Here is a 13,629-nt window from a genome sequence, read left to right on the forward strand (position 1 = left end):
AACATGAAAATGAGCAAAGTTTTCAGGCTCTGACCTTATTTTATTTAGGAACTATAACCAGTCATCTGTGTTGGTGAAGAATTCTCTAAGAGTGGAGGCCCAAGGCGCAATCGATGTTGACAATCTGGCAAAAAGAGTTAGATTGACATGGGAGAGGGCGTCGACAACTTTGTTGCCATGTTTAGGTTTGTAAACAATCTCATAATCAAATCCCAATATTTTTGTGAGCCATTTTTGTTGTTCAAGAGTCTGGATTTGCTATGATAATAGGTGTTTTAAGTTTTCTGATTTGTATGGATAGTAAAAGGTTTGCCAAGTAGATAATGTCACCACTTTTTGACTACTTCCGTTATAGCATTCACTTTCCTCATACAAGTTAACGACGCTTGTAGATGAGGATCCATTTTCTTGCTAAAGAATGCAAAGAAGTCCGGTAAAGCTAACACGGGAAGCGTTTTCATCTTGGTTTTAAGAATGTCAAATGCTTGTTGTGCCTTTGGAGTCCATGTAAAATTGTTGGACTATAACAAATTCGTGAGTGGTGAGGCGAAAGTAGCATAGTGATGCATGAACCGTTAATAATATCCAGCTAACCCAAGAAAACCACGTAAAACTGAAATGGTGGTGGGAATAGGCCATTCGAGAATTTCTTTGATTTTATCTGGATCAACATGAACGCCATTTCCCGAAATAATGTGCCTAAGGTAATGGATGCGAGGAACAACAAATACACACTTAGATAACTTTGCAAAATAGATATTGTCAGATAAAAGTGTGAAAACTTGAAGTAAATGATTCAAGTGAAAATCCAAATTCATGCTATAGATTAGATTGTCATCGAAGAAAACAAGCACAAACTATTAAAGATAGGTAAGAAGCAAATCATTCATCCCAGCTTGAAAAGTTGAGGGAGCATTTGAGAGTCCAAATGGCATAACTAAAAATTTGTAGTGGCTGTCACATGTTTGAAAGCTATTTTGTGACTGTCTTCAGGGACCACACAGATCTAGTGGTAACTGGGTTGCAGGTCGATTTTGGAAAACACTTTTGCCCCTTTTAATTCATCTAATAATTCATCAACTATAGAAATAGGAAATCTGTCATGAATAGTGATTGAATTAAGTGTCCTATAGTCAGCGCGGAACCTCCAAGTTTCATCTTTCTTTTAAACCAATAGTATAAGGGAAGAGTAAGCACTTCGACTTGGTTTGTGAGACCATCCCACAACATTTCAGTTATCAATATAGACATGATTTCTTTTTGGTAATAGGGGTATCAATAGGGATTAATATTTATAGGTTTAGCATTAGGAAGTAGATGTATTTGATGGTCATGGGGTCGTGGAGGTGGTAGACTAGTTAGTTGCTAGAAAATGGGTTGAAATTCATTCAGTAAGGCTTGGACATCTAGGTGATCATTCGTATCATTGGGTTTTGGGAGCTATAGAGGTGTTGGATGGGTTTCAAGGGTGAGGGAATGTAGTAAGGCTATTGAATTAGTTTGTAGCATGCGATTAAGTTGTGATGAAGATATAGTAATTACTGCAGGATTCCAAGATAGATAGATAGGATTTCCTTTATGTATAAAACTTATACAAGGAATAGAGGAATCCGCCATAATAGGTCCCAAAGTAATTAGCCACTCAACACCAAGTACGATATCTGCACCTTGGATAGGAAGAATAAGTAGAGAAAGGAAGAACCTAGAATTGTGTAGTCAGATTTCTACATCAGCACAATTGCCTTAACACCCCAAGTATTCTCAGTTACCCACCATGACCTTGAATTAAGGCATGTCCTGACTATTTAGTTTTAGAAATTCTACAACTCGTGGTTGTATAATGTTGTGAGTATTATTGGAGTCGATCAAGATGGTGAAATGATGGCCATTGATAGTACATGTTACCCTCAAAGTTTTGGGGTTAAGAAATCCTAAATAAGCAGCAATGGAGAAATGAAATTAAGCATTATCTAGGGCCAGTGGTTGTAGTAATAATGTGGGAATGGGATGTTCAAGGGGGTTGGATGGATTTAGGTCATTTGTTGGTGGTTCTGGTTGAGATTCGGTAAGCTCTAGCAAGGTGTTTGTGTCTTCATATTGGTTTTCGTGATCAGGACCAACAAGAGTTAGAAATTGGGGTGATTTGCATTTATGGCCTAGTTGAAATCGCTTATCATAACTGTAACATAAGCTTTTTGAGCGACGTTCATGGATTTCGGCTGGAGTGAGATGACGTTAGGGTAGTGGATGTGTTGATGTTTGTGGCACAGGGGTGTTGGTGAGTAGTGGTAAGGATGGGAGGTAGTAGGGGTTGGGGTGGAATTAATTGTCGGAAGTAGTGCACTAGAGTTTGTAGATGTGGGTCGTGAGTAGTAGGTTTGGCTAGGACGAGTATCATTCTGCTTGGCTTCAACCAACGTGGCAAGCCTAATGGCATCCATAATAGTTTGAGGCCATAGGGAAGCAAGATCCTACTAGATGTCTTGTTGGAGGTTGGAGAGGAAGAAATTAAGAATGGTGTCAGTGTTCAAGCTATTGATACAATTACACAATTGTTCAAATTGGACTGGTATGCGTTAACAGTGCTATTCTGACATAGTTTGAATAAGGTTGCCTGGTGATTTTCATATGAAGTGGGGCCAAAACGGGTTTCAAGTGTGTAAACGAAAACATTCCAACAAGTGATGAGTGCATAACATGCATGTATTTTATACCAATTTGTACACTTATCCATTATGTATTAAGATTATATTGAGGAATTCGATGTTAAATCTAGTGTGTTTCGTATTTATAGGCTCAAGGCAACACTTCAAGATGAGCGAGATCCAAAAGAAGCATTTTAGATCTCAAACGATGAATTTGGAGCTCTCTCGGCATCATTAAAATAAGGACAAGGCAAACTGGGTGGCTTACGGCCGTAAGTAGGTTCCAGAGAACCTTGTGGGGATGCTTATGCCTGTAAGAGGGATTTAGAACCAATACAGGGGACGTTACAGGAAAGGCTTAGCTCGTAAAGACCATTCAGAGGAGTTTACGACAATAGCATATGCCCGTAAGGACCGTCGCAAGAAGCAGAAGAGTGAAGGTTAGGGTCCAGAGCTTACGGCCGTAAGTTGGACCATAACATATATAGAAGACCTTACGGACGTGACTTACAGCCGTAAGTGTTCCTGTAAGGCTCGTAATTACCTACTCTAGCTCTCTTACAGCCTAACCCTTAAGCCCAAAAGCAGCCAGTAAGCAGTCGGGTATAAATAGAACTTATAAGGATTTTTAGGGTAGACTCTATTCTATCATTTTATTCTTTGTGGACGATTCTTGGAGGTGAAGTTAGGGAAGATAAGAGATGAATTTCCAACACCTAAAGAGCAATTTGGAAAGGGATACAAATCTACATTTAAGGGGATTGAAGATCTTAACCGTCAAGCTCATCTTGGCGGCTTGCGTGGAAGCTTTCAAGCAACTTTTTCAATGATTTAGAATCCTAGGGATTGAAAAGGGGTTTTCATGGTTTTCACGTTTTCTTCCGTTATTTGTATCTTGAATGCTTAATGGAGGGCTAATTTGTAGATGTTTGGGCATAGTTGAACTCTAGGGTTTATATTCTTGACTTTGATTGTTGGATATTTGATTCTTTAATTGATTTCTCATTTGCAATCATATCTATTTGGGTCTAATTGTGTGATTGAATACTTGATTGCTAACGAGGCGAAAGCCATAGCAATCATACTTGGTATTGCTACATGATGAGAAGAAATTCCCACCTAGTATAGACTTGTTGTAATTCGAGAGGATAGTGGGTACACCCCTGGTTAGGGTATCCAGGAGACTTTGTCTCCCACCATCCTTCTGAGTGGATTAGTGATAATTTCCATGTTTTTTGTAATCAGGTGGGGTGGATTTTAGGAGAAATCGCATTGCTTCTTGGTATTTGGATTAAGGATAATCACTCTTTTTGGGGGGAGAGTATATACTTAAGAGATTATCATTAATCCACAATAAGGTTTTATAGAGTGTTAATGCGATTATGTGGATGTTTGTATCAGCTCTGCACCTATTCAGTTACACTTCGCCTGAGAAATTAGAGTTTTGTATAATTCTGAAAACCTTGCGGTTCAAATAGGATTGCATGTTTAGACAACCATTGTGATGTACCTCATGATCATAACCCTAGAGGAATGCTATGCCTGAACATCGCTTTCTTCCTGGACTTTTCTTATATTATGTTCTGTATTTTCTTATTTATTTATTTATTTATTTTTTTTGATTTTATTCACACACACAACACTCTATCTTTTAGGTTATTTTTTGGGTTTAGAGTCATTATTAGTATTCATTTTTTATCCTGTGAACTGACACTCTGCACTTACGTATACTTTATTACACAATCGACACATACACTTGCGTCTCTATCGAAGTGATCTGCCCATTTATAGAGTGTTAATGAGATTGTGTGGATGTTTGTATCAGCTCTGCACCTATTCAGTTACACTTCGCCTGAGAAATTAGAGTTTTGTATAATTCTGAAAACCTTGCGGTTCATATAGGATTGCATGTTTAGACAACCATTGTGATGTACCTCATGATCATAACCCTAGAGGAATGCTATGCCTGAATATCGCTTTCTTCCTTGACTTTTCTTATATTATTTTCTGTATTTTCTTATTTATTTATTTATTTTTGATTTTGTTCACACACACAACACTCTATCTTTTAGGCTATTTTTTGGGTTTAGAGTCATTATTAGTATTCATTTTTTATCCTGTGGACTGACAATCTGCACTTATGCACACTTTATTACGCAATCGGCACATACACTTGCGTCTCTATCAAAGTGATTTGCCCATTTATGTGCATCTATTTGAACCAACCAAGAGTCGGTCCTTTCATAAAACAACAAAAAAAAAGAATAAGAGAGACATTGGGAGGTTTTTGTGAGAGGGGGTAAAGTATTGGCACTACAACAATCTTTATCTACAGCTACAAATTCATAGCCACAAAATATATTTTTGTAGCTAAAACATTACAATAGCTATAGACAAAGTCATTTGTAGCTATCTATATTTGATTAGATTTTTTTAGTTACAATGATCATTAATTTATAGCAAATAAATTATTTTTGTTTTGATATCTTGATTTTGTGGCAATAACTAATTTTCTAGCCACTATTTTTTAGCCACAGTAATATACTATAGCAAAATAGTTTATTTAGTTACAAATAGTAATTTCTTGTGGCAATAATGAGTTTAAAATTTAGATACTAGCCACATTAAGATAATAGTGGCTATTATCAATATACAACTACAAACATTAAATACATATAGCAAATTGTAATTTTAAAAAATAATTTGTTATGAGTATAGCTTTTGTAGCTATAGTGGATAATATATATCCTATAGCTAAATATATACATATTAAAGAGCCACAAGAAAAAGTAAGACTGTGGTAAAAGCATGCATGCATGGTACAATTTAAATTGTTATTATAAATCAATTCTTATATTATATCCATCTAATTTAGCAAAGGAAAATAATTCAACTCCTTTTATATAGGAAAATATGGAAATAATAAATCTAAAATGCTTTATATAATTAATAGACGACATGAAAAAATAATCAAAATAAATTAAATTCTAAAAAAATTGCAATGAAAGAGAAAAATCCTCATCAAATATATATTATGCAATGAGAATTAATTAAAACACTAACAATAGGAGAAAAATTCTTTTCCATGCTCATATTATTCATACCGCCATCACCCTAAAAGTTTGAAAATATATTATTTTTTTAAGCTTTCGAGATTAAAAATAAACAATCAACATTAGAATCTTTTTGAGAAAGGAAAACCAAACACAAATTTCCTAAAATCACTTTAAATAACATTGTTATCAAATACAATTTGGTCATAATTAGTTCACCATTCAACACTTAATAATACATCAAAAGTAGCTGGCCATTAAAAAAATTCAACTTTAAAGCTAAATAAAAATTATTTCTATTTTGATCTCTTCAATAGCTCCAATAAAAAGATGACCGGAGTCTTTCTTCATTTTTATCTACATTAATCATTGAAAAAACAAGATAATTATTTTAATTTAAAAATTCAAAAAGTAAAGAAACTAAAAGTAATATATACCTTTAGTTTACAAACATGCTACAATTTGCTCATAGCAATAAATCTTCATCATCAGTTTCAGGATCGGATTCTATATCGACTTCTACTAAAGTGTCATCAATAAGATTATTTTGGTGTTATACCATCAAAAGTTGAACTTATGAAACAAGTGGAAGCAACTAAAAAGGAAGCAAGCGAGCAAGTTGAAATTGCTAAAAGGGAAGCAAGTGCGAGAATAGAGTCAATGGAAAAGCAGATGGATGAAAAAATAGCAAAGATGAATAGAGATTGGGAAGAAAAAATTAAAATGCTATTTCATGTCCATGATCCACAAAGTCAAGAGTAGACATCCAATTTTTAAAACTTTTAGATTTTATAAGTGTTACTAATATTAGTGATAAGACTTCTTTTATAATAACTTTTATACGCGTTATATTCCATTAATATACGGCTTGAATTATTTTTTTTGGCTATATTTTATTTAATTATTTTCATTTCAATATTTGCACCTAATTAATTTATAGTAACTAATTCATTGACTTCTTTTTATCTTACAATCTAACAATATTGAAATTGCTAAAAAAGTTTCCAATTTATATCAAATAATTTTCATATTTAGATATGAAATTATTGAGTTTGTGGCTAAAAAATAATATTTAATTGCTACAATTTTTTATTTCGAAGAAAAATATTTTTGCTACATAACTGATGTTATTATAGCAAAATATTTTACTATATAGTTACAAATATATTTTACCCGAAAAAATTAATTTAATATTTTCCCAACGGAATTTTTCCGTGGGTGAAAATTAATATCACCAACGGATTTAGGTCAGAATTCCAACGGAAAGGATTTGCCATCTACCAAGACATTAATGACGGAATATTATATTATCACCAACCAAATTCCATTGGAAATTCCGTTGGTGAACATTATTAATTTTTTCTTAAGCCTTAAAATATTGTTTTTAATATATTTGTAATAATTCAAGATTATCACCAGCGGAATTTTTGATTATCACCAACGGAATATAGTAATATCACCTACTGAAATTTTGGATTATTACCAACGGAATTTTGTATTATCACCAACGAAATTTCTTATTATCACCCATGGAATTTAGTATTGCCATTAACGGAATTTTTGGATTATTTGAAACGGAATTTCATACTATCACCAACGGAATGTTGTATGATCACCAATGGAATGTTTGACTATCACCATCAAAATTTTTGAGTTATTACCTTCCGAATTTGGTGTTATTACCAATGGTATTTCATAATATTACCAACGGAATTGAGTTCTATTACTAACGGAATTGTTTACTATCACTAACAGAGTTCTTGTATTTTCACCAACGGAATTTCTTATTATCACCCACGGAATTTAGTATTATCATCCACGCAATTTTTACATTATCTAAAACGGAATTTGGTACTATCACTAACGGAATATTTTATTATCACCGGAAATTTTATTATTACCAACGGAATTTTTGTATTATCACCAAATTTTGTTTTTAATTATATTTAATTATATTTAAAATTATAAATTAAATATATTAAAAAAATTATAAATATTTACAAGAATTGCAAATATCTTATTTATAAATAATTTTCACTCATATATTTTTATTAATATTATTTTTACATTATTTTGAAAATATATACATTTGACCTGAGTTTAAAAGAGAAAAAAACAAAATCCTTAAACATATATATTCCATTTTGTAAAGTATATATTTAATATGAATGTCATAATAATATATTATTTGAAATTTATATTTTTATTATTCATTTTAAAAGTTTATTGATTGCTTTATTTAATAACAAATTTCTTATTTATAAATTTACTCTTGTGTTATTAGTTCAAAGACAGTTATGATTGAAGACTCTGTGTTTTGATGTGACTAAGGGCATCTTAGTTAACTTAAGGCCTAAAGCGGAATTTTAGAATAAATCCTCTAATTTATTTAATAAAAATTAAATTTTATTTCAAATTTATTTTAATAAATACCTGTTTGTTTCTCTTTTTCAGTTATTAAACTTGAGATGAAGAGATATATTTAAAATTTGTGAGCAAAACTCCATAAAATAAAAATTTAACAATATAAAAGCTACAAAAACTCTTATCAATAATTTAAAAATGAATATTATATTAATTTGGAGAAATAAAATGCATGAGAAAAGTAAATTGGATCAAAAATAAAATTATGAAAAGATAGAGGAATATATAAGAGTTGATTAAGCATCAAACTATATTTAATATGTTATTTTATATTTTAAAAGTTAGCTAAGATTACATAACAATTAAAATATATATGTATTACAATCCCACCTATTAGGGAGCCTTTCAAAATTCTAAGTCACTACTAATTAAAAATCCCGTGATGAGGGCTTTAAAATTAAAGTATTTATTATTTATATAAAATCTAAAGATGAGGTTTTAAAAATAAATTATAACAAGAACACAAGCTTTACAAATGGAGTCCGGCTAATAATGGTATGGAATTTATTAACTATCATTTATTGATTTAATTACATGTTATTTCAATTAATTAAAATTGAAAACTTACAAAAAATTAATTGAAAATTATCTATATTTTTATTGATTATAAATCAACAACTTAACATCAACACAAAAATACAAGGCCAATGAAGCAATTTGCTGGCCCTTTATTTTAAAGTCTCATCTTTGATTTATTTTATTAGCAAGTCGAAAAATCAAATTTTAGAAACCATTAATGCTTACCAATTATCATAATAAAAAATATATAATTTAATATTTAATCAATGTAATTTTAATCTAGTTTAATTTTTAAATTTAAAAGATAATATATGTAAAATATTAGATATTTTATTTTAATTTTTACAAATTTTCGTATTTATTTATTTTATTATATTTTGTATAATTAAAAATAAATATGAATACAATTTATATTATTAATTTAAAATTTTGTATATTTATTATAATTATATATAGATTTATAATGAAGGATTAAATGATAAAAATCATTAAAAAGAGACTAACTAAAGGCTAATATTTTTAAATAATTAGAGGCTCGCCCTTTTCTCCTTCTTCAACATCAACTCGAAATATAAGATCAATAAAGACAATTAATTTAGCCATTTATAAAATCCTTATCTTTTTAGATTTATTTTAAATAATAATACTGAAAACTCAAATTTTGAAGACCATTAATATATAATTATCATAATATATATTTTAATTTAATATTTAATCAATGTAATATAATCTAGTTTATTTTTAAATTTAAAATAATATAGTAAAGTAATAGAATATTTTATTTATTTTTGTAATTTCGTATTTATTTTATTTTATTTTATTTTTATAATTATAGTATAGATACAATTTATAGTATTAATTTAAAATTTACATTATATTTAATATTATAATTATATTATATTTATAATGAAGGGATTAAATGATAAAAATCATTAAAAAAACTAACTAAGGCCCTAATATTTTTAAATAATTAGAGACTCTGGCCTTTACTCCTTCTTCAACATCAACTCAAATATAAGATCGAAATTGAAGCAATTAATTTAGCCATTTATTTTTTAAATTCCTTATTTTAGATTTATCAAAATAATAATATTAAAACTCAAATTTTGAAAGACCATTAATATATAATTATCATAATAAAAAAATATTTTAATTTAATATTTAATCAGTGTAATTTTAATCTAGTTTATTTTTAAATTTAAAAAGTAATATAGTAAAAATATTAGATATTTTTATTTATGTGCAATTTCATATTTATTTATTTTATTATATTTTGTATAATTAAAAATAATATGAATACAATTTATATTATTAATTTAAAATTTTTATATATTATTATAATTATATTAGATTTATAATGAAGGATTAAATGATAAAAATCATTAAAAAACTAACTAAGGCCTAATATTTTTAAATAATTAGAGACTCGGACCTTTCTCACTTCTTCAACATCAACTCAAATATAAGATCAATGAAGCAATTAATTTAGCCATTTATGTTTTAAAATCCTTATCTCTAGATTTATTTAAATAATAATATTAAAACTCAAATTTTGAAAGACCATTAATATATAATTATCATAATAAAATATTTTAATTTAATATTTAATCAATGTAATATAATCTAGTTTATTTTTAAATTTAAAAATAATATAGTAAAATATTAGATATTTTATTTATTTTTTGTAATTTCGTATTTATTTATTTTTATTTTTATTTATTATAATTATAGTATGAGATACAATTTATAGTGTTAATTTAAAATTTTAGTATATTTATTATAATTATATTATATTTGTAATGAAGGATTAAATGATAAAAACTCATTAAAACTAACTAAGCCCATAATATTTTTATAATTAGGGCTATTCCTTTTTCTCCTTCTTCAACATCTACTTCATGGTTAGGGTCAATGGCGCTAAGTACTTTAGCCCTTTATTTTTTAAAATCCTTATTTTTAGATTTATTTTTTTATAATAATTTTAAAAACTCAAATTTTGAAAGGCCATCAATATATAATTATCATAATACAAAATTATTTTAATTTAATATTTAATCAAGTTAATTAAATCTTAGTTAATTTTTAAAATTTTAAAATAATATAGTAAGATATTAGATATTTTTATTTATTTTATGCAATATCCTTTTTATTTATTTTTATATTATTTACGTATATTTATTATAATTATATTAGATTTGTAATAAAGTATTAAATGATAAAAGAACTAAAGCCCCTAATCTATAATTTGGGATACCCCCTTTTTTTTGTGTCCTTCTTCACCTTTTTCATCTCTTTCTCCCTCCTACCTTCACCGTCCCCGGATCGCACTAGGAGAGGTTCACCAACCTTTGCGATGATGGTACAATAGCTTTAGGGAGGGAGTGCCATTAGCGGCCGTGATGCAAAAATTTAATCTGTAACAATTTGATTGTGTATGGTGGTGGATCTGCTGAGATATCTTGTTTAATTATCGTTGAATTTACAACATATAGATATCCTGGTGTTGAGCAGGTGAGTGGATTTTCTATATTTCAAAGTATATATTAAACATTGGCACCTCATGGTTTATTGTTCTTTTTTCAGTATGCCATTAGGTCCTTTGTTGATGCATCCTGTTGAATATCAGTTAAGACTTGGATGACATATGATTATTAGATGACATCATCGATGCAAATCAACACTTTTCGTGTCTACATCGTCATGTGTGGTTATATTGTTTTGCAACTTATCTTTCGATTTTCGATTTTCTCAATATGCTTATATATAATTTGATTCAGGGAGAGCAATCTATACTTAGGGTAATAATTTTTGCCCATTCAATTACGTGGATTTTTGAGCAATGGTTGAGTAACACCCAAAAGGATCTTTTGCTAAACTATTGAACTCTAAGTTCTAACAACATCTATGACAATCTAATGTTTACGAAGTTTTTACTTAATTTAATAATTTAGGATTATATTTATTGTTTTTGTGATCAAATTGGTTTCTGAATCAAATAGTTTTCCTCAATGTAATGTTACTAGAGTTTTACTTAATCTAATAATTTAGGATTATGTGAATTGTTGAATGATCAAATAGTTTCCCTTAATCTAATGTTCTAGGTTTTTAAAGCATGAACTTCTAATTTAATTACTATGTTCATATTTTAATTCAAAACTTATAGCTCGAACCCGTAAAAGTAACATATCTTCTTGTAACATTCTAAAATTGTATTTGTTTGTTTCTTTTTAATGATAAAATTTAAAAACACACACTTATATTTAGTGTTGAGGTGCCTTTATTTGTTGAAGCTACGGTTTTTATGCAATAATATATAATAGATAATGGCTCTGACACTATTTTCAGCATGTTATATGTTATGATGATTGATGTACCTTGCTGAGTTACAGTTATCAAAGTAGTAGTTGTATTAACAAATGACAGTGCCTACTAATTGACATGCATGCTTGTTTTGATAAGTGAGTTCCTATTGCATTATTCTCTTTTTTGTTCTAATTGTGAATCATGTGTTATTATATTAGGTCTATGATGTAGGCTTTATTATGGTGGTTCTATGGTGTTTTCATTCTTATTTGGTTTCCAATTCTTCATATGTTTATCTTGGTAACAAATGATATCTTCTTAAAAAAGAAACAAAATTACAATGAATTCTTGTTAAATCCTATCCTACAAAAATTATATAAAAAAAAACTTTGAATCCCAAGCCAAATAATAGTAAAAGACCCATTTTAAAAAATAACAATTTTAGAACCTTACTTTTATATTTTTATATTTTTAATGTTTTAGGTTTTTTCTTTTAATTTATTTGGCTCATTGTTAATGAAATATAAAAATATCTATGTAAGAGTAAATTTTTCATATGACCAAATTAATTGTACCATTTCTCTTGTTGCTACTGTGTTTTGAGAGAGAGGTGGATTTCTTTATTCAAATTAATTTTACCATTTCTCTTGTTACTTATTATTTTTGAAGAGAAAAGTGGATTTCTTTATTTTCAAGCCCGGCCTATTAATTACAATGTTAACATTCTTTAGTGGCGGGCCATTTATGGTTATGCTGCTAGTCCGGCCCATTGCTAAGAAATAATCTTAATCTTATTTCAAGTACAAATATACAATCATTTATTGTAATAACTTTACTGTACATTATTTTGTGAGCATCATGGATTTTGTTTTTATTAGCACAAAAATGATTAGCCTCTGCATTACACGTATCAAATGATAATTAATAAGGTTTTACTTTTAATACATTGATTAAGCGTCTTTCTAAGTGATTTCTTAATACCATGTATGCAATTATGAGATGAGTTTTTATTCTTTGTTGTTGTTGGTTTTAAGAAAGTCGTGCCTAGGAAAGAAAACTTCCTAATAAACCAAAAGGTAAAGGAATTAGGGTTGGAGATGGAGGCTAGTTGGAAGGAGCCACTCCAAGTGCGGCGGCGTGGGAAACATGGTTTTAGACCTGCTGTATCACATCGCAAAAGTCCACCTACGATGAACTCCTGGGATGACTCACAAAGCTCCGGCTAACGCAGTGCGGAAACCCAAAATCCACATATTGAGGTGAAGCAATTGAGGATGCGATCACCCAAGATGTGCACACAAGGAAAGCGTTCAGAGAGGTCCAAATAAAGTAATGCCCTAAACCAACAAAGTCCTAATGATCCGAGTCCTTATTACCACTTTTACATGAGTGAGTATGTACATTTGTAATTCATCTATTTTATACTAAATCAAATTTTTAATTAATAGAAACTAATGTTTCTTTGTCTTCTTATGATGGGAAATTTATTGAACCTTACAAGTCGTTAGGACAATTACAAAATGTATACAACTTAACTTCAATGATACTGGCCAACATGGAAACAACGACACCCTAATGGTATCAAGAGGATGTGTGGGCAAAATTTCAGGTGTGTGTCTGCTTCAATTTCCTATATACCTTTAAACTTATGTAGTACATAGCCTATATGCATTTCAAGCATATGC

This window comes from Dioscorea cayenensis, chromosome 11, assembly GCF_009730915.1.
Source record: "Dioscorea cayenensis subsp. rotundata cultivar TDr96_F1 chromosome 11, TDr96_F1_v2_PseudoChromosome.rev07_lg8_w22 25.fasta, whole genome shotgun sequence".
In the NCBI taxonomy this organism is placed as follows: Eukaryota; Viridiplantae; Streptophyta; class Magnoliopsida; order Dioscoreales; family Dioscoreaceae; genus Dioscorea; species Dioscorea cayenensis.